Below are 21608 nucleotides of genomic sequence, written 5' to 3' on the forward strand. Positions count from 1 at the left end.
CTTGTGAACCTACGCTGCACTCCCTCAATAGCTAGAATGTCCTTCCTCAAATTTGGAGTCCAAAACTGTACACAATACTCCAGGTGTGGTCTCACCAGGGCCCTGTACAACTGCAGGAGGACCTCTTTGCTCCTATTCTCAATTCCCCTTGTTATGAAGGCCAACATGCCATTAGCTTTCTTCACTGCAGCTGACAACTCTGGATGGAGTTGAAAAACTTTCTTGATCTCTCTGTTTCCGTCTCTGAAGGCAAACTGCCCACCAATATAACTTATATATGTACTGACTCTCACAGCTAACTTGGCTATGTATCTTCTCACCCTGTCGCCTGTAAAAATGCCATTCCCTTTACTCACTTCTTCTGTCTCTACTGCATCTGCTCCTAGAATGAAACTTCCCTTTCAAGAACATTGGAGATGTCCTTGTTCTTCAAAGAATGGAGTTTCCCTTCCTTCACCATTAGTGCTGCCCTCACCCACATCTCCTCCATTTCCCAGACATTCATGCTCACCCGATCTTCCCACCACCTTAACAGGGATAAAGTTCCTCTTGTCTTTATCTACCACCACATGAGCCTCCGCAACCAACTTAAGGTAGCTAATGTTATCCCACTCTTTAAGAAAGGAAGGAGAGAGAAAACAGGCAATTATAGACAAGTTAGTCTGATATCAGTGGTGAGGAAGATGCTGGAGTCAATTATAAAAGATGAAATAGTGGCATATTTGGATAGCAGTAGCAGGATAGGTCCGAGTCAGCATGGACTTACGACGAGGAAATCATGCTTGACTAATCTTCTGGAATTTTTTGAGGATGTAGCTATGAAAATAGACATGGGAAAGCCAGTGGATGTAGTGTACCTGGACTTTCAGAAAGCCTTTGATAAGATCCCACATAGGAGGTTAGTGGGCAAAATTAGAACACATGGTATTGGGGGTAGGTTACTGACATGGACAGAAGATTGGTTGGCAGACAGGAAACAAAGAGTACGGATTAACAGGTCCTTTTCAGAATGGCAGGCAGTGACTAGTGCTGTACCCCAATACAATATACATTAATGATTTAGATGAAGGGATTAAAAGTAACATTAGCAAATTTGCAGATGACACAAAGCTGGGTGGTAGTGTGAAATGTGAGGAGGATGTTATGAGAATGCAGGGTGACTTGGACAGGTTGGGTGAGTGGGGAGATGCATGGTAGACTTGGACAGGTTGGGTGAGTGGGGAGATGCATGGTAGATGCAGTTTAATGTGGATAAATGTGAGGTTATCCACTTTGGTGGCAACAACAGGAAGGCAGATCACTATCTGAATGGTGCCAAGTTAGGAAAAGGGGAAGTACAACGAGATCTGGGTGTCTTTGTTCATCAGTCACGGAAAGTAAGCATGCAGGTACAGCTGGCAGTGAAGAAAGCTAATGGCATGTTGGCCTTCATAACAAGGGGAGTTGAGTATAGGAGCAAAGAGGTCCTTCTGCAGTTGTACAAGGCCCTGGGGAGACCCCACCTGGAGTACTGTGTGCAGTTTTGGTCTCCAAATTTGAGGAAGGACATTCTTGCTATGGAGGGAGTGCAGTGTAGGTTCACTGGGTTAATACCAGGGATGGCGGGAATGTCATATGTTGAAAGATTGGAGCGACTGGGCATGTATACACTGGAATTCAGAAGGATGAGAGGGGATCTGATTGAAACATATAAGATTATTAAGGGATTGGACACGCTAGAGGCAGGAAACATGTTTCTGATGTTGGGGGAGTCCAGAACCAGAGGCCACAGTTTAAGAATAAGGGGTAGACCATTTAGAACGGAGTTGAGGAAAAACTTTTTCACACAGAGAGCTATGGATCTGTGGAATGTTCTGCCTCAGAAGGCAGTGGAGGCCAATTCTCTGGATTCTTTCAAGAAAGAGTTAGACAGACCTCTTAAAGTTAGCGGAGTGAAGGGATATAGGGAGAAGGCAGGAACTGGATACTGATTGTGGATGATCAGTCATGATCACAGTGAATGGCGGTGCTGGCTCGAAGGGCCGAATGGCCTACACCCGCACCTATTGTCTATTGTCTATTATCATTCTGTGAAACATCCACCACCTTCAGTGGTATCCTACCACCAAACACATCTTTACCTTCCCTCCCTTGCTTTCCACTTTCCATAGGGATCACTGGCTTTGTGATTCCCTTGTTCATTCATCCCTCCCCACCACTCTCTCTTCTGGCGCTTATCACTGCAAGAAGAAGAAGTGCTATACCTGCCCATTCACCTCCTCCCTCACCTCCATTCAGGTCCGCAAACAACCCTTCCTGTTGAGGCAACATTTCACCTGCATGTCTGTTGGGGTTGTCAATGTATCCAATGCTCCTGATGCAATTCAGTGAGACCCAGTTTAGATTAGGGATCTGCTTTGTTGAGCACCTTTGCTCCATCCGCAATAAGCACAACTTCCCAGTGGCCAACCATTTTAATTTCAATCCCCCTTCCCATTCTGACATCTTGGTCCATGAACTCCTCCACTGCCACGATGAGGCCACTTTTAGGTTGGAGGAACATCACCTCATATTCCATTTGGGTAACCTCCTACCTGTTGGCATGAGCATTAATTTCGCTAACTTCTAGTCATTTTCCCCACTCTCCGATCCCTCTTCTTTCATTTCCCATGTGGCTCCCCTCTTACCTCATCTCTGCTCCTCACCTGCCTATCCTCCAGCATTTTGTATACATTATTCTTGATGTTCATGCATTAGGTGGAAGCTACCCAGATGGAACTTGAGGTGCTTTGTCAGTCACTTCTGTTCTTACTGTGGCAAAAAGCATTGATAATGTTGATATGCTGTGGTGAGCACTGAATTTGGTTTCTCACCTACAAATTAATCAAAGAATCCAGACAATGCATTTTGTCCAAAGCAATGTGCCCAGAGGCTATCATTTTCATAGAAGGTGACCACTGAGATCTGACCAAGTACATTTACCCTCTGACACTCAAATGCCTGACTCCAGAAATGGTATATTCCTGCAGCCACTACTGAATTCACAAAGCTCTCCAAGATCATCGTGGACACTGTGACTGAAGAGTTAAACAGCACTTGCAGGGCCCCCAAAAATTGTGCTTTCAAATCCATTTTCTTCATGATGTAATTTTACTATAAATACTTAGCATTTGTTACTTCTTCTTTGGTTATGAATATGGCAATGCTCATTATCTTCATGATTTGATCTGTACAAACATTATGCAAGGCAAGCTTCTCATTATATCTTGATACATGTGACAATAACAAAAAAATTGTGTGGGTGCATAATGCTGTTTTTGTATATTAAGGCAGAAAAATCTAAAATTCTAAATAGAAAAAAAATTATGATTGATCTTTTAACTGTGAGTTATTTCTCATTTCATTGTGATTGTGTTTGTGGAACGAACAAAAAATTCTTTCTGGTACCTCTCTTTCATATTTTATAGTAGATCTTTTTATTATTTAATTTCAAAAGTGTTGTGTGTAAAATTTTACCCTATGTTATCTTATAACTAAAAAGTATGCATTATGTGCTAACTAGCTTTTTTTTTGTTCTGTGTTTCAAAACTGACAAAAATTTAGGGTCTATAAGGTTTGTTGTCAAGGGAATTCATCTCATCACCCCTGAGTTCCAGAGAAAACGAAGGTTTCCAAATGATCCACATAGTCCAAAGCAGGGAGACAGCCAAATTAAATATTTTTGAAAGTAAAAAGCATTATTTTCTGCTTGCGCAGCCCCTTCAGGACAAGAATGATTCTGAGGTTTTGAAGTAACTAGTAAATCGTCTGCAAGACCTGTCACAGGTGGGACAGGTGAAGGGTGATGGAAGGGAAGGCATTCCATCTGCTCATTTCCTTCCCAGATTTTACTTATTTGTGCAGGAATGCACCAGGAATTCCCATGAGTTGTTGAGGAAGTTACTTTATCCAAGAAGTTTTTTCAGGATGTCCTTGAAATATTCCCCTTGCAAACGGCACAAAAAGGGTGGAGTTATGGTAAACAAGGAAGGTTGTCTAAAACTGCAACGTAATATAGACCAGATGAAAAAATGAGCAGAGTATTGGCAGATGGAATTTAATCCCATCAAGTGTGAGGTGGTGCATTTTTAGAAGTACAACAGGTAGGATATGCACAGCAAATTATAGAGCATGAAGAAATGTTGATGAACAAAGAGATCTAGGGGTCCAAGTCTGAACAACTCTAAAAGTGGCATAGGTTGGGTGTAGACTATTAGAGTTAAAATGCAACTTTAGAGAACTGTGGTTAGGACATACTTGTGGTATTGTATGCATTTCTGATCACCGTACTATGAGAAGGATATGGTTATGCTGGAGAGAGTACTGAGGAAATTCTCCAGGTTCTGCCTGGATTAGAGGGCATTAGTTAATGGGAAAGGTTGGATAGGCTAGGCTAGTTTTCGCTGGAGAGAAATAGGCTCAGGAATGACCTGATAAAAGTTTATAAAAGTATAGGTGCTGTAAATAAGGTAGATAGAATCTTTTATCCCATAATAGGTGTCAAACATAAGAGGGCATAAGTCTAAGGTAAGAGGAAATAGATTTAAAGGGGATCTGAAAGTTAAGTTTGAAACAAAAAGAGTGAATGACATCTAGAATATGTTGTCGAAGGAGGTGGTGAAATCTGATGCAATTTTTCTGTTTCAGAGGCATTTAGACAGATATTTAAATGGTAAAGGCATTTTGCTGAATATAGTAAGAAGTAATGATTGAACTTTTAATCATGAGTTCTTTCTAACTTCATTGTGATTGTGTTAGTGAACAAAAAAGATTTGTTCTGGTATCTCACTTTCACGTTCTACAGCGGATATTTTTATTAGAGTGCTTTTTATTTTAGGGATCTGAGCAAAGGGGCCTACCCATCAAAGCTGGATGAACACAATCAGAGCCTTGATGTTGGGGATGTTGGTCTGGCACAGGCCACTAACATTTTGGTCCTTGGGCGTCAGGTTTTTAAATGTTCTCAACAGTGCTGACATGGCTATTAGCTGGTTGTTCTCTCCACCCATCATCTGTTCATGAAGTCATCTGATATTTATTGGACCTTGGCCTTCAGATCTTGTAGATCTGTTTACTCTTCTTGAGTTGAGATAGTGCTTTCAGTTCGAAAATGTAAATTACAACCAAATCATCAGACAGAACCCATAAGGAAAACAAATGTCATAATCAAAATGTTGGTGGAACGCAGCAGGCCAGGCAGCATCTATAGGAAGAAGTACAGTCGACGTTTCGGGCAGAGACCCTTCGTCAGGACTACGAAGGGTCTTGGCCTGAAGTGTCAACTGTACTTCTTCCTATAGATGCTGCCTGGCCTGCTGTGTTCCACCAGCATTTTGTGTGTGTTGCTTGAATTTCCAGCATCTGCAGATTTTCTCGTGTTTTCGTTTTTAAATGTCATAATCGTCCATTTTAAAAAAATAATCTTCATGCTAAGGTCAATATCATTTTTAAGTATTAATTTGACAACTGTGTTTTAAAAAATGCTAGCATACATAAAGAAAGTAGTGAAGATACCTATGGTACATTGTTGATCATCATTACTAGATGTTGAAATAGTGAATCTGACAATAGACAATAGGTGCAGGAGTAGGCCATTCGGCCCTTCGAGTCAGCACCGCCATTCACTGTGATCATGGCTGATTATCCACAATCAGTACCCCGTTCCTGCCTTCTCCCCATATCCCTTGACTCCACTATCTTTAAGAGCGCTATCTCTTTCTTGAAAGCATCCAGAGAATTGGCCTCCACTGCCTTCTGAGGCAGAGCATTCCACAGATCCACAACTCTCTGGGTGAAAAAGTTTTCCTCAACTCCGTTCTAAATGGTCTACCCCTTATTCTTAAACTGTGGCCTCAGGTTGTGGACTCCCCCAACATCAGGAACATGTTTCCTGCCCCAAGCGTGTCCAATCCCTTAATAATCTTATATGTTTCAATCAGATCCCCTCTCATCCTTCTAAATTCCAGCGTATACAAGCCCAGTCGCTCCAACCTTTCAACATATGACAGTCCCGCCATCCTGGGAATTAACCTTGTGAACCTACACTGCACTCCCTCAATAGCAAGAATGTCCTTCCTCAAATTTGGAGACCAAAACTGCACACAATACTTCAGGTATTGTCTCACCAGGGCCCTGTGCAACTGCAGAAGGACCTCTTTGCTCCTATACTCAACTCCCCTTGTTATGAAGGCCAACATGCCATTAGCTTTCTTCACTGCCTGCTGTACCTGCATGCTTACTTTCAGTGACTGATGAACAAGGACACCTAGATCTTGTTGTACTTCCCCTTTTCCTAACTTGACTCCATTCAGATAGTAATCTGCCTTCCTGTTCTTGCCACCAAAGTGGATAACCTCACATTTACCTGCATTAAACTGCATCTGCCATGCATCTGCCCACTCACCCAACCTGTACAAGTCACCCTGCATTCTCATAACATCCTCCTCACATTTCACACTACCACCCAGCTTTGTGTCATCTGCAAATTTGCTAATGCTACTTTTAATCCCTTCATCTAAATCATTAATGTATATTGTAAATAGCTGCGGTCCCAGCACCAAGCCTTGCGGTACCTCACTAGTCACTGCCTGCCATTCTGAAAAGGACCCTTTAATCCCTACTCTTTGTTTCCTTTCTGCCAACCAATTTTCAATCCATGTCAGTACCCTACCCCCAATACTATGTGCTCCAATTTTGCCCACTAATTTCCTATGTGGGACCTTATCAAAGGCTTTCTGAAAGTCCAGGTACACTACATCCACTGGTTCTCCCTTGTCCATTTTCATAGTTACATCCTCAAAAAATTCCAGAAGATTAGTGAAGCATGATTTCCCCTTCATAAATATTTGCTGACTTGGACCAATCCTGTTACTGCTATCCAAATATGCCGCTATTTCATCTTTTATAATTGACTCTAGCATCTTCCCCACCACTGATGTCAGACTAACTTGTCTATAGTTCCCTATTTTCTCTCTCCCTCCTTTCTTAAAAAGTGGGATAACATTAGCCACCCTCCAATCCACAGGAACTGATCCTGAATCTATAGAACATTGGAAAATAATTACCAATGTGCCTATGATTTCTAGAGCCACATCCTTAAGTACCCTGGGATGCAGTACATCAGGTCCTGGGGATTTATCAGTCTTCAGTCCCATCAGTCTATCCAACACCATTTTCTGCCTAATGTGAATTTCCTTCAGTTCCTCCATTACCCTAGGTCCTTTGGCCACTATTACATCTGGGAGATTGTTTGTGTCTTCCCCAGTGAAGACAGATCCAAAGTACCTGTTCAACTCGTCTGCCATTCTCCATAATAAATTCCCCCGTTTCTGTCTTCAAGTGCCCAACTTTGGTCTTAACTAATTTTTTTCCTCTTCACATACCTAAAGAAGCTTTTACTTTATATTCTTGGCTAGCTTTCCTTCGTACCATATCTTTTCTCCCCGTATTGCCCCGTATTCTCCCCATATCTGATTAAGACTCAGCTCAGTTCACAACTCATCCTTTGCTTTCAGCTTTGGTTATTGGGAGATCCTGGCACAGTGAAGGGTCATAAAGCTGAGCCACAATGTCTTAATTCCAGGTTATAAGGAATTAGAAGATCTAATGTTTTTCATTGGTATAAAATATTTTGCATCCATCCACTGATTTTGCATGGCTTTGGGGATAAAGGAACAATGGACATCAACAATGTTGGGGCTCTATAAAACCCTCCTTAAAGCATACTTGGAATATTGTGCGCAGTTCTGGTCATCTCATTCTAAGAAGGATGTAGAAGCTTTAGAGAGGGTGCAGATGAGAGTTTCTGGGATTCTGCCTGGATTAGACAGCATGTCTAATGAAGATACAGTAGTTGGAGCAAGCTAGGGCTTTTTACTTTGAAGCAAAGGAGGATGAGATGTGATTTGATAGAGATGTACAAGATGATAAGAGACTTGGATAGTGTGGATAGCCAGATACTTTTTGGTCAGTGTGGAAATGAATTATGCAAGGAGACATGATTTTAAGGTGATGTAAGGGAAGTATAGAGGGGATATCAGAGGTAAGTTTTTTTACACGGAAAGTGGTGATTGTGTGGAATGGCCCGTCAGTGATGGTGGTAGAGACAGATATAGTAAGGACATTTAACAAGCTCTTAGACCGGTATATGAATGACAGAAAAATGGGGGATTATGTAGAGGCAAGAGTTAGATTGTTGTTGGAGTAGGTTAAAAGGTCAACACAACATCATGGGCCAAAATATCTGTATTGTGCTGTACGGTTTTATGTTCTATGTTCAATAAACCTTCCGTTTCATGGAAGTGAAACATGTTCATAGACTCCAGAAACCGAGGTGAGATTGTGTTGGCAGGTGGTTCTTTAGGATGACGGATCTGTGGGAGTGTCTGTGATAGAGGGCACTGGAATAACATTCATCTTCACAATCCTTGGATTGGTTTTGTTAATTTTCTTAGCTAACTATTACACAGCTCCTAGTCCACAGCTTGAAGATTTTAAGAGAATTTTGCATAGGGTATTTGATACCACTTGAGGTTTAAAATGAGGGGGAAATAAATATAAATATTGATTGGAAGCTGCATTCATTGGAAAGTGAAAGGGATGATTTGCATAAATAAGATGACAACACCAAAGCAAAAAGGAAGGAAGATAGAAGAAAGAAAATGCTCCAGGAAAAGGAAATGAGAGGAAGAAAGATGCAGACTTAAAAGCGTAAAGACAAAAGGCAGAAGAAGAAAGAGAATGATGGAGACTAAGACGTACCAAGATCGTCAGTGTTTCAGAATTTTTAAAATAAATAGTTCTACACTGACAGTGAGTACAAATGTGATGCGTGTGAATCCTGGCAATACAGTCTGAATGGTACTTAGAAGTTAGCGAGATGCCTGCAGGATTTTACATATTGTACAGGTTGATGAATCATTTAACAAGCAACTCTGGAATTCTCACCTATCTATATTACCATATGTTGTCAACCAGAAGATGTAATTTGAAAAACAAGGCTAGGTTCTTTAAATTGATCAATGTATAACTGTTAGCACCAGATAGCATCTTTGAATTTTGCTTATACTGATGCCCACACGCATTTTTTTAAATTGCTAAAACATGTTTATTTCTCCCCATTATAACCCCTGGATGGCGGGGTGGAGATATATCTCTACCAAAGGAGGTGTAAGGTGCTAGCCTGCAGGTAACCCTTGGGCAAGGTGTAGCACCAGCTTAGCCCCCTGATCAGGCCACGTGAAACCATGGGAGCAGGTGGCGGATGGCCACATGAGCAGCTGCTGCATATCACAAGCCCTGTTTATGTGACCACCAACACCAAGCAGACAATCTCTGAAGAGCACTAATAATGGCTGGGGGTCACCAGTCTTGTAAAGACACTACCCAGGAGAAGGCAATAGCAAACCACTTCTGCAGAAAAATTTGCCAAGAACAACAATGGACATAAGACCATGATCGCCCACATCGCGCATAATGATGATGATGATTGTGACCCCTTCAGTATTTTGATTGTTTAAAAAATTTGCTTAACAAGAGGTGGAAGAGAAAATAAAACAAAGATTATAAAATATTCAGAAAAGAATCTGGCTGTGCTAATGGATTGCACTTAATTAGTGAGGTCTATGCAAGTGTGATATTATAGTTATTATAGAATGTAGTTTAAAGAGGGAAGGACAGAGATCTAATAATCCTGGTGACAGCGTTTTCAGGGAAGCTGGATAAACCAATAAAAGAGTAGGGTGGAGGTCAATAACACTTTAAGAAATAATCATAAATGCGGACACATGATAAGATTAGGAGGCTGGATTGCTTGAGCTAAAAAAGATAAAATGAGCAATTCCTCTCAACATCTCCAAAGAGTCCAAGGGCAAAGATGCAGCAAATTGATGCCATGCAAAATTAACAGTAAAACAATTGTCAGCTATTTCAATTGCCCATATAATAACTGGAAACAGTCTGTGTAGAAGGCACAGAGAGCATAAGATTACTAAACTGAATTCATGAGACATTTTTCAGCTGGTATATAACAAGCTTCGACAGGAGCGTGGGTTGGGGGCAGTGTGGGGCTGTACGTTTTGGATTTAGTTTCAGAAATGAATCTGAGCAGGCGAAGGGCATATCATTGGCAGAGCATTTGTATGGTAGCAATTATAATTCAATCAGATTTAACATAATCAGAAACGGTCAAAGGTAAGTGAGGAGGAAGTTTTTAAAATGCAGTTTTAGTAGACTGAGGGGTGACTTACCAAAACAATATCAAGTGATTAATTTAGGTAGATTTTTACAAAGCTTTTGACAAGGTCCTACATGGTCATGGAAGTAAAATCCCCTGGGATCCAATGGAGACTGGAAAATTGGATCTATAATTAGCTTAGTGTCAGGAAGCGAAGGTAATATTTGAAGTGTGCTTTTGCAGAGGGGTTCCACTGGAGCCCCGTACTCATTCTCACACTTTCTGTAAAATATTTTAACTTAGAATGCCAGCTCATCTTTTCTGACATATGGTCCCAAAACTGCTCACAATACTCCAGGTGAAGCCTAACCACTGCCTTATAAAGCATCAACATCATATTTTAGTCCTTTTGAAATGAATACTAACATTGCATTTGCTTTCCTTACCATCAACTCAACCTGCAATGTAACCTTGAGGGAATCCTGCACAAGGACTCCAAAGTCCCTTTGCACCTCTGATTTTTGAATTTTCTCCCTGTTTAGAACATAGTCTACTCCTTTATTCCACCTACCAAAGTGCATGACCATGCTCTGTCCTCCACTATATTCCATCTGCCACTTCTTTGCCCATTCTCCTAATCTGTCTAAGTTCGGCAGCCTCCCTGCTTCCTCAACATAACTTGACCCTCCACCTATTTTCATACCATCTGCAAATTTAGCCACAAATCCATCAATTCCATCATCCAAATAATTGACAGATAACATGAAAAGAGGCAGTCCCAACACCGACCCTTGTGGAAGACCAATGGTCACTGGCAGCTAACCAGAAAAAGCCCCCTGCATGCCCACTCTTTGCCTCCTACCAGTCAGCCAATCTTCTATCCATGCTAATACCTTTACTGTAATATCAAGGGGCCTTTTCTTGTTAAGCAGCTTCATGTGCAACACTCTATCAAAGGCCTTCTGAAAATCCAAATAAACAATATCCACTTTGCTATCCTGTCTGTTTTTTCCTTAAAGAATTCCAACAGATTTGTCAGGCAAGATTTCTCCTTAAGGAAACCATGTTGACTTCTTCCTATTTTATCATGTGCCTCAAAATACCTTGATAATCCTTCATCATGGACTCCACATCTTTCTAATCACTGAAATCAGGCTAACTGGCCTATAATTTCCTTTCTTCTGCCCCTCTTTCTTAAAGAATGGAGTGACAATTGCAATTTTCCAGCCCTTTGGAACAATTCCAGAATCTAATGATTCTTGAAAGTCATTACCAATGCCTCCACAATCTTTTCAGTTAACTCTTTCAGAACCCTGAGGTGTAGTCCATCTGGTCCAGCTGATTTATGTACACTCAGACCTTTCAGCTTCCCAAGCACCTTCTCCTTAGAAAGAGCACATACACTCACTTCTGCCCCGACACTCTTGAATTTCCTGCATACTGCTAGTGTCTTCCACAGTAAAGACAAATGCAAAATACTTATTAAGTTTGTCCACCACTTCTTTGTCCCCCATTACTAAGTCTCCAGCATAATTTCCCAGTGGTCCAATATCCATTCTCACCTCTCTTTTACTTTTTATATATCTGGAAAAAATTAGGTATCTTCTTTTATTGCCTAGCTTACTATCATATTTCATCTTTTCTCTCCTTTTAGTTTATTTAGTTGCCTTCTGCTGGTTTTTAAAAGCTTCCCAGTTCTCTCACTTCCCATTGATTTTTGCTCTCTTTTGTTTTCATGCTGTATTTGACTTCCCTTGTCATGCTAATATTTTTTTTCTGTAATACCATGGAATACTTCTTCATCTTCAGGATGCCTCTATCCAAATTGACGCCAGAAGTTCCAGCCACTGCCGTTCTGCCATCAGTCATGATAGTGTCCCCTTCCAATCAACTTTGGCCAGTTCCTCTCTCATCCCTCTGTAATTATCTTTACTTCATTATAATGCTGATTCATCTGACTTTATCTTCTCTCTCTCAAACTGCAGGGTGAATTCTATCACATTATAGCCGCACTCCTAAGGGTTCCTTTACCTTAAGCTCCCTAATTAAATTTGGTTCATTGCACAACACCCAATCCAGAATTGCCTTTTGCCTGGTGGGCTCAACCACAAGCTGTATACATGCCTTTCCCATCTCTGATTATAATTTGTTTCCCACATCCTGGCTATTGTTCTGGGGCCTGTATATAACTTCCAACAGGATGTTTTTGCCCACTGAAGTTTCTTAGCTCTACCCACAAGGATTCTAAATCATCCAATCCTATGTCAGCTCTTTCTAAGAATATGATTTCATTTTATACCAACAAAGCCACCCCTCCCCATTCGCCTTCCTGCTTGCCCTTTTGATACAATGCATATCCTTGGATGTTAAGCTCCCAACTGTGATCTTTTATCAGCCATGATTCAGTGATGCACACAACATTGTACCTGCCAATCTTTAACTGATCATCTACCTTATTCTGTATACGGCATGCATTCAAATTTAGCACTTTCAGTCCTTTATTCATCACCCTTTTTTGATATTGTCCCCCGTTACAATTCAACTGATCCAATTGATTGTGATTTTGCCCTATCATCTGCCTTTCCTTCCTCACAATCTCACTACGCACCAACTCCCCCATCCTCAGCCCAACCACTCTGGTTCCCATCTCCCTGCCAAATTAGTTTAAACCCTCCCCAACGGCTCTCGCAAACCTGCCCACACGGTATCAGTCTCCCCTGGTTCAGGTGTAACCTATCCTTTTTGTACAGGTTATACGTTCCCAAAAGAGATCCCAATGATCCAGAAATCTGAAACCCTGCGCTCTGCACCAATTCCTCAGCCATGCATTCACCTCTCAAGTATCTTACTCTTTCCCTCAGTGGCGTATGGCACAGGCAGCAATCCAGAGGTTACTACCCTGGTGGTCCGGCTTTCCAGTTTTCTGCCTAACTCCCTCTATTCTGTCTTCAGGACCTCTCTGATTTCCTACCTATGGCACTGGAACCAATATGTACCATGACTTCTGGCTGCTCGGACTCTCCTTTAAAATGCTGTGGACCTGATCTGAGATAACCCCGTCTCCCGGGAGCAAAATCCGGGACTATCCAAGAACCATCCGGGTTTCTTTTTCATGCCCACAGAATCATCAGGATCTCCTGTCTCCTCCTCTGACTATGGAATCCCCTATCACTGCCACACTCCTCTCTCACCCTTCCTGAGCCACGGAGCAAGAGTCAGCGCCAGAGCCCTGGTCACTGCTGCTTCTTCCTGGTAGGACATACACCCCAACAGGATGCAAAACTGTGCACTTGTTATTGAGTGGAATGGCCACAGGGGTACTCTGCACTGCCTGCCCATTCTCCTGACAGTCACCCAGGTACCTGCCTTCTGCAGCTTAGGGGTGACTACCTGCCTGTAGCTCCTATCTATCACCACCTCATTCTCCCATATGAGCCAAAATTCATGGGCTGCAGCTCCCCGTTCCTTAACACGATCTCTAAGGAGCTGCAGCTTGAACAACATCATGCGGGTGTAGTTATCAGGAAGACTGGCAGTACCCTCAGAAAAACAATGTACTAGAAACTTACTTAGAACCTTAGTTAGATACAAATTGTCTCCAGTCAATTGAGGAGCAAAATAGTTAATGAAATTAATATGAAGAAATGTGAAGTGACAGAAAGGTGAAATAAGTTAAGAGAGCACAAAATAAATGGGAGGATATTGAATTGTGCTGAGGAACAGTAGAACCTTCAAGTGTATGTTCTCTTATCTTTAAATGTAACAGGACAGATCGATAACATGAATTTTTAATACGAGTGATATTTTAATTAGCCGAGGCATAAAATATAAGAGCAAGGACATTATGCCAGAAAAGTATACAAGTCTAGTTGGCACACAGATGAATACTGACTTGCACTCGTCACTACGTACAAGAACAACGTGATTTCACTGGAGTAAGTACATGGGAGATTTCCAAGGACCCGTGGAGCTGGAATAATGCAGTAATGAGACAGAATCAATCAGCCAAAATTGGTTTCTTTGGAACAGAGCTAAGGAGTGACTTATTTAGGTACATATAATTATAAATGGCCAAAATAAGTAGGAAGGACTTGTTTCTCCTAGCAGAGGGGTCAAAAACTAAGGGCATAGATTCAGAGTAAATGGTGGAAGCATGAAAGCTTTATTTTCCAGGGAGTGGTCCAGGTCTGAAACTCTCAGTCTAAACTGTGTACGTACATCTATTGATGCTTCTGGACACATCTTCAGTAATGTTCCTGGAATCATCGGGTGTTTCGGGTCTTTCAACATCATACAACCTCCTCCAGGTGACCCAGCCGGGGCTGATCAGACCCCAGCTTGTGTCTAGATGGCTAGCTACTTATGACTCCATGGCTCCCTCTTTTGAGCCACAGCCATCTCGAGACCCTCTCTGCCGCATTGGTGGTACTGCGGGATGGTTCTCCTCTTCCTCTCTCCCTCGATGCCCAAAATGCTAAAGGCTCTAACTAAGGAACGGGCTGCGAATCCCTACAACCAACCTCCATTGGGAGACACCTCACTCTCCATCCAGCCTGCTGACAGTCGCTGACCAGTCCTGTGTACTTGGAGAGCTTCCTTTCAAAGACCTCTTCCAAGCTATCTTCCCATGGGACTGTCAGCTCCAGCAGCACTAAGAAGTGTGGTGTAGGCAGAAATCCTCATCAAATTTGCACAGTACTTGAAGATCCATTATCTGTGGCAGTAAATAAATAAGGGAATAGGGTGAAGAGGTTTGTTTTGACCACTGAGAAGCACGATTCCTTCTGTCATGTATTTTCTATAACTGTATGATCCTATGGAAGCAACACAGAAAGATCTCAAACCAGCCCTAGCTGGTCTGCAGTTGATGGACTTTAGACAAGGTGGTTGTAGGCTGTTACAGTTGGCTTCAGTGTTCAATCAGAGTGGTTTAAAGTTACTCATTGCTGTCCAAAAACAAATGATAGTTTGGAGTAAAGTCAGATTTAATTGCAAGTTCGCACTTCTTTGCTTAAATTTACACATAACAAATGATAGATAAAGCTTTACCTGGGCTCTTGATACCACAGCCCAATATATTTTGTTATCTACAGGAAAAGGGGGAAATACTGTTGAATAAAAAACTACATGAAGTACAAGAAAGTCCAGTAAAACTTTCCGCATTGGCACAGTGATCACACTCTAAGCTCTGAGACCAAAGGTTGTAGTTTCGAGCTCTACTCCATAAACAACAGAACCTAAATGAAGCTTCAATTCAATATTGAGTAAGCCATGTGTTATCAGATATGTCTGTGAACTTTTAAACAAGACATTAAACCTCTAACATATTAAGTATGCCCTGTCATGTAGATTTCAGAAATCCCACAGTATTATTTAAAAATACCAGCTGATTTGCTGAAAACCTATTCAGTAACCAATAAACACCAAACACAAGTTAACTGTGTGTTTATCAATTTGTGGGACTTTACCAGCTGGTTTTTCGATTTCAATACAAAAGAACTTCATCATCTTGTGAAGCATTCTGGAATGAATGGAGTCGTAGCAGGCTCTACATAAAGGTAAATCCTGAACTTTTAAAAAATCTCTATATTGGTATTCAATCTATTATTGATTACAGATGGCTGATCATGTCTTGGAGAGTTATGGGATTTAGGAACCTTTTCTAGTTGTGCTAACTGAACAAACAAAATTGCACACATTAGATTCTTAATTAAAGCTGTAGCACAAACATATAATTTGGATCTTCAGTTTTATTCCTCATTCAGAGGGATAACTGCCTTCCACCATTATTAATATTGAAGTTTTTTAGATTGCTTTCCCAGCTGCATTTAATATTATGTACCTTCTTTGTGATTGTGCACTTTTCTCAATTAAAATCGTTGAGAATCAGAATCGGGTTGATTATCACTGCCATATGTCATGAATTTTGTTTGTGTTGTGACAGAAATAAAGTGTTATACTTTATAAAAACAATATGTTACAATAGGAAATATAAAAAAAGTATTGCAAAAAGAGCAAAAAGTTAGTATTCATGAATTTGTGACCCATAGGAAGAAGCTGTTCCAAAAACATCGAGTGTTTGTTTTCAGGCTCCTGTACCTCCTTCCTGGTGGCAGTACTGAGAAGAGAGCACGTCCTGGATGGTGAGGGTCCTTAATTAGATTAGATTAGATTAGATTCAACCTTATTGTCATTGTGCCGAGTACAGATACAAAGCCAATGAAATGCATTTAGCATCTGACCAGAAGTGCAAAGAATAATGTTATTTACAAAATAACTGCGAATAAATAAAGTGCTACAGCACACAGATATAAAAGTACTGACACAGTAAAAGTACAATACGGATGCAATACTGCTTAGCGCTGTGATGAGAGGTTCAGCAGTGTCACAGCCTCAGGGAAGAAACTCTTCCTGTGCCTATGATGGGGGAATATGTCTGATGCTAAAGGGGAAGAAGCTGTTACAAAAAAACTGAGTATGTATCTTTGGGCTCTTATACCTCCTCCCCAGTGGTAGCAATGGGAAGAGGAAATGTTCTGGGTGATGAGGGTCCTTAATAATGGACACCGCCTTTTCCAGACATTGCCCTCTGAAGATGTCCATGATGGAGCTGGCTGAGTCTTCAACTTTCTGCAGCCTTTTCCGATCCTGTGCAGTGGCTCCTCTGTGCCAGACAGTGATGAAACTGGTCAGAATGCTCTGCATGGTATGTCTGTAGAAATTTGCCTGAGTTCCTGGTGACATATCAAATATTTCCAAATTTTTAATGAAATATAGCCTCTGATGTGCCTTCTTCATGATTGCATCAATATATTGGGCCCAGGATAGATCTTCAGAGATGTTGACATCCAGAAACTCAAGGCTCCTCACCCTTTCTGCAGCTGATCCCTTGATGAGGACTGATGAGTGTTCCATCAACCCCCCCTTCCTGATCTCCACGATCAATTCCTTGTTCTTATTGAGTGCAAAGTTGTTGTTGCGATGCCACTCAACCAGCCTTACATAACCAGAGAACTACATGTCATTGTAGTTCTTTGTAACATCAAGATACTTCACTTACTAAAATATTCATTGCCTTTTGTTATTTAGGAATTTCGATTTTTAAGAGGAGATAAAGATTTTTTTTTGAAAGTCCTTGGAATGCCACAAAGCACAGACAGAGATAGCATGATGACATAATGACTCTGCAGCGAGGTCACCATGAGAGAAGATTGTAGGAGAGACACTGAGCATCCCGAAGTTGTTTATCTTCATATTGTGCTGAGGTAAGGTGAAGGAGAATAGGGAATGGGATTTATGAGAAAGCAAATCGTAATGGCAGAACATTGAGAAATGACAGAGAAGGCAGGTGTTCCATGATGAGAAGCTGAATGGGTAGGAGAAGCAATAGGAAGGCTGGGGCAAGCTGGAAGTGAAGAGGGAAATACAATGAGTAATACAAGCTTGATTGTGTGAGTGGGCCCATTGCCTCTCTGCTCCCCACTAAACTCGTGTCCACGTACCTCGACTCTATCCTAGCTCGCTTGCTTCAGTTGCTTCTCACCTACATCTGTGACACCACACATGCTTTCAATGTCCTCAGCAACCTTCAGTTCCATGGCCCTGACCACCTCATTTTCACCATGGATGTCCAGTCCCTATACACTTCTATCCTCCAGCAAGAGCACCTCAAAGCTTTCCGCTCCATTTGTTTCTCAACAACAAACAAAATCAATTCCCCTCCACCACTACTTCTTCCATCTGGCAGATCTAGTCCTCACCCTCAGCAATTTCTCCTTTAGCCCCTCCCACTTTCTCAAAATTCAAGGTGTAGCCATGGGCACCTGTGTGAGCCTCAGCTATGCCCGCCTTTTCATTGGCTACATGGAACAGTCCATGTTCGGATCCTTCCCTGGAAATTCTCCTCAACTCTTGCAGTGCTACATTGGCAACTGGTGCTACTTCATGCACCCACATTGAACTCATTAATTTCATCAACTTTGCCTCTAACTTCCACTCTTCCCTTGAATTCATTTGGTCCATTTCTGACACCTCCCTCCCCTTTCTTGATCTCTCTAACTCATTCTCTGGAGACAAATTGTCTACCGACACCTTTTATAAACCTATCTATGACAATGGTTATCTTGACCATACTTCGTCCCACACTGTCTCCTGTAAAAATGCTATTCTGCTTTCTCAGTTCCTTCACCTCCACCACTTCAATTTTCAGGATAAGAAATGTTCATGGAATAGGGTTTCCCTACGTCCATCATTGACGCAGCCCTTGTCTGGACATTCACGCTCACCCCACCTTAACAGGAGTAGAGTTCCTCTTGTCTTCACCCACCACTCATGAGCCTCTGCATCCAACACATCATCTTCTCCGCAGCTTCCGCCATCTGCAATAGGATCACACCACCAAAGACATCTTTTCCCACCACCCCACTCTCTGCTTTCCACAGGGATTGCTCCCTCTGTTGATTCCCTTTTCTATTCATCCCTCCCCACTGATCTCCCACCTGACACATATCCCTGCAAATGACAGAAATGCTACACCTGCCCATTCACCTCCTTGCTTACCTCTATTTAGGCTCCCAAACAGTTCTTCCAGGTGAGACAACACTTCACCTGAGAATCTGTCGGGGTCACTTTTTGTATCTGGTGCTCCTGATGTGGCTTCCTCTACATTAGTGAGACCCAATATAAACTGAGTGACCGCTTTGTTGAACATATCCACTCCATCTGCTAAAAGCAGAATTTCCCAGTAGCTAACCATTTTAACTCCTCTCCCCAATCCTGTTCTTGCATGTTGGTCCATGGCCTCCTCTTTTGCCACTCTCAACATGGAGGAGCAACACCTCATATAACCTCCAACATGATGGCATGAACATCGATTTCTCCTTTGGTAATTTTTTCCCTCTCCCTTCTCCCTTCTATTCCCACTTTGGCCTCTGACCTCTTCTCCTCACCTGCTTATCACCTTCCCTCGGTGCCCCTCCTTGTTCTCTTTCTCTTATGGTCCACTGTCCTCTCCTATCAGATTCCTTCTTCTCCAGCACTTTACCTTTTCCACCCACCTGACTCTACCTATCATCTTCCAGCTGGTCCTCCTTCCCCTTCCATCCCCCCAGCTTTTTATTCAGGTAACTTCCCCCTTCCTTTCCAGTCCTGATAAAGGGTCTCATTCTGAAATGTCAACTGTTTATTCCTCTCCATAGATGCTGCCTGACCTGCTGAGTTCCTCCAGCATTTTGTATGTGTTGCATTGGATCTCCAGCATCTGAAGACTCTCTTGTGAATACAATGAGCTCGATGGGAAATGGAATGTAGGAAGAGTGTACCTGGGAGGGGATCAAATGAATATTAGCATGGAGAAATAAAAGATCTGGTCGCCTCTCTGACACAATAATGGTGTTGTTTTGGAAAGAATGAAAACGGATTGTCTTGGCAGGTACTACAGTAGATATTAGTCCAGTGCTGACAGGTCCAAAGGAATAGATTCCTTCTCAGCTCTGACTAGTTCCTCATTTTTCTTACATTCTGAATTTCACACAATGGAGTGATCTTTAAGAGATATAGAATGGCTGACACTGTGCACTATTACGGATCCAAGACCACTCTGTCTGCATTGCTATCACCTAATATACTTTCAGAAGGAAAAGAGGAGCAAACTTATAAAGATGTTCTTGTGATTTCCAGCAGGTGTATTTGATTAAAGGAAAAGAGAGGAGAAATCAAAATAGGATGAGTATAATTTCACCTCACTAATCTGGGCCTGATTAGCAGAGCTTCCGTTTCACATTCTGATTTTGATTTTAGTTAAGTCCTCCTTTTTCCTGTCACTTTCTTTTGTTTCTTCCCATCAATGCTGCTCTCTCTCTCTCTCTCTCTTTTGTTAAGAGCTGGCATCTTCTGCAATTAGAGTTAAAGTGAATGGTGGCAATTATTATGATCAGTTAGGATGTCAGCATGCAGTCACATTTAATAGCAGGATTACTTTGGCCCAAATGGGTAAGTGGTATAAATGAGAGGGTGCTTGCAGAGGAAGGATGTGTTGTTAATATGCACCCTGTGCTAAATGTGCAGTCAGTGACAAACACTGAAAATGACTCAAGACTCTACAGCGGGAGGTAATTGGTATTATCATAGACGTTTAACATACTAAAACAATATGAATTTTCTTACCTTCACAGATTTGCTCAGATCATTAAACACCTTATATAATGCCCAGGTGTGCATCATCTTGCTCACGACATTTACGTTGGGCAACTCATTAAAGGTCCTGTGGTGTTCCATTACAAGCTAAGCTCCTTCCCCTTGCTCCTATTTCTCTATCAGAATTTTGAGAGATCTACCAGAGAATTTATCAGATTGTTTATGCAGTGTTGAACAGCTTGAAGAACTATTTGCTGCCTTACAAAAAAAATACAATTTTTAGCAAGCTGCAATCTATAAATTCTGCGACAGCATGTAATTTCCTGTCCAATCTCAATTACAGATTTTCTATGCTAGTAGCTTCCTGGGAATATATAAATAACCTCAAAAATATTTGCTGAAATTAGTATGCCAATCTTCCCACAACACTGCTTAATGTGGAATTTAAAGTAGAGATATGTGAAATCTTCTATATATAAACTATAGAAATATGGTGTTTTTTAAATCAAGAGGGAGATAGAAACGCATTGACGTTTGGACAAAAATGCACATCCTTGTGCATGAAAGTGTATAAGTTAAAGTGATATATGATTCACCAGCAAGCACGAGGCCCAAGTATCCTAATCCTCTTTCTAACTCCTATGCCCTGCCGCTCTGGTATGGGGAAAGTTGCACTCTCATTTTACCAATCCATAATTTGTTCACATGTATCTATATTCATTTTCTGTACAATTTATTTAAGGTGAATGCTGTTACTTCCTACACACACAGTGGTGACTTCATGAGATACGCCTGTGCACCTGTTTGTTAATGCAAGTATCTAATCAGCCAATCATGTGGCAGCAACTTGATGCATTAAAACATTGAGGTCTCCTGGTTTTGCCATGTACAGCACTCTCTAGAGTTAACAGAGAATGGTGCGCAAAACAAAAAGCAGCAGTTCTGCTGGTGGAAATGCCTTGTTAATGAGAGAGGTCAGAGGAGAATGGCCAGAGTGGTTCAAACTGACAATAACGCAACAGTAACTCAATAACCACATGTTACAAAATGGTGTGCAGAGGAGCATCTCAGCGTTGAACCTTGAAGTGGATGGGCTATGAGAAGACCTTGAGTGGCCACTGACGGTAATATAAATGCACAAATGCAAGACATCACCAGGCTATCTTTACCATACTTACATACTTCATGATTACTAAATTCAGTCACCTCTTAATTTCCCCCTCTAATAAATTGATGAGATTCTATTCTGAATATTGCTGAAATTGTGCATTTTCCTTCTAGT

The 21608-nt window shown here is 41.5% G+C and overlaps 1 protein-coding gene across 1 annotated transcript in view; it reads right to left on the reverse strand.

The window, feature by feature from the left end:
- The window catches only part of LOC134347997 (immunoglobulin superfamily member 3-like), a 243433-nt gene extending 223046 nt beyond the window's left edge, over window positions 1-20387 (reverse strand). The window contains exon 1 of the mRNA XM_063050728.1: window positions 20357-20387. The gene's annotated coding sequence lies outside the window, so the exon portion shown is untranslated. The remainder of the gene's footprint in view (window positions 1-20356) is intronic.
- Window positions 20388-21608: the final 1221 nt, after the last annotated feature.

This window comes from Mobula hypostoma, chromosome 6, assembly GCF_963921235.1.
Source record: "Mobula hypostoma chromosome 6, sMobHyp1.1, whole genome shotgun sequence".
Classification (NCBI taxonomy): Eukaryota; Metazoa; Chordata; class Chondrichthyes; order Myliobatiformes; family Myliobatidae; genus Mobula; species Mobula hypostoma.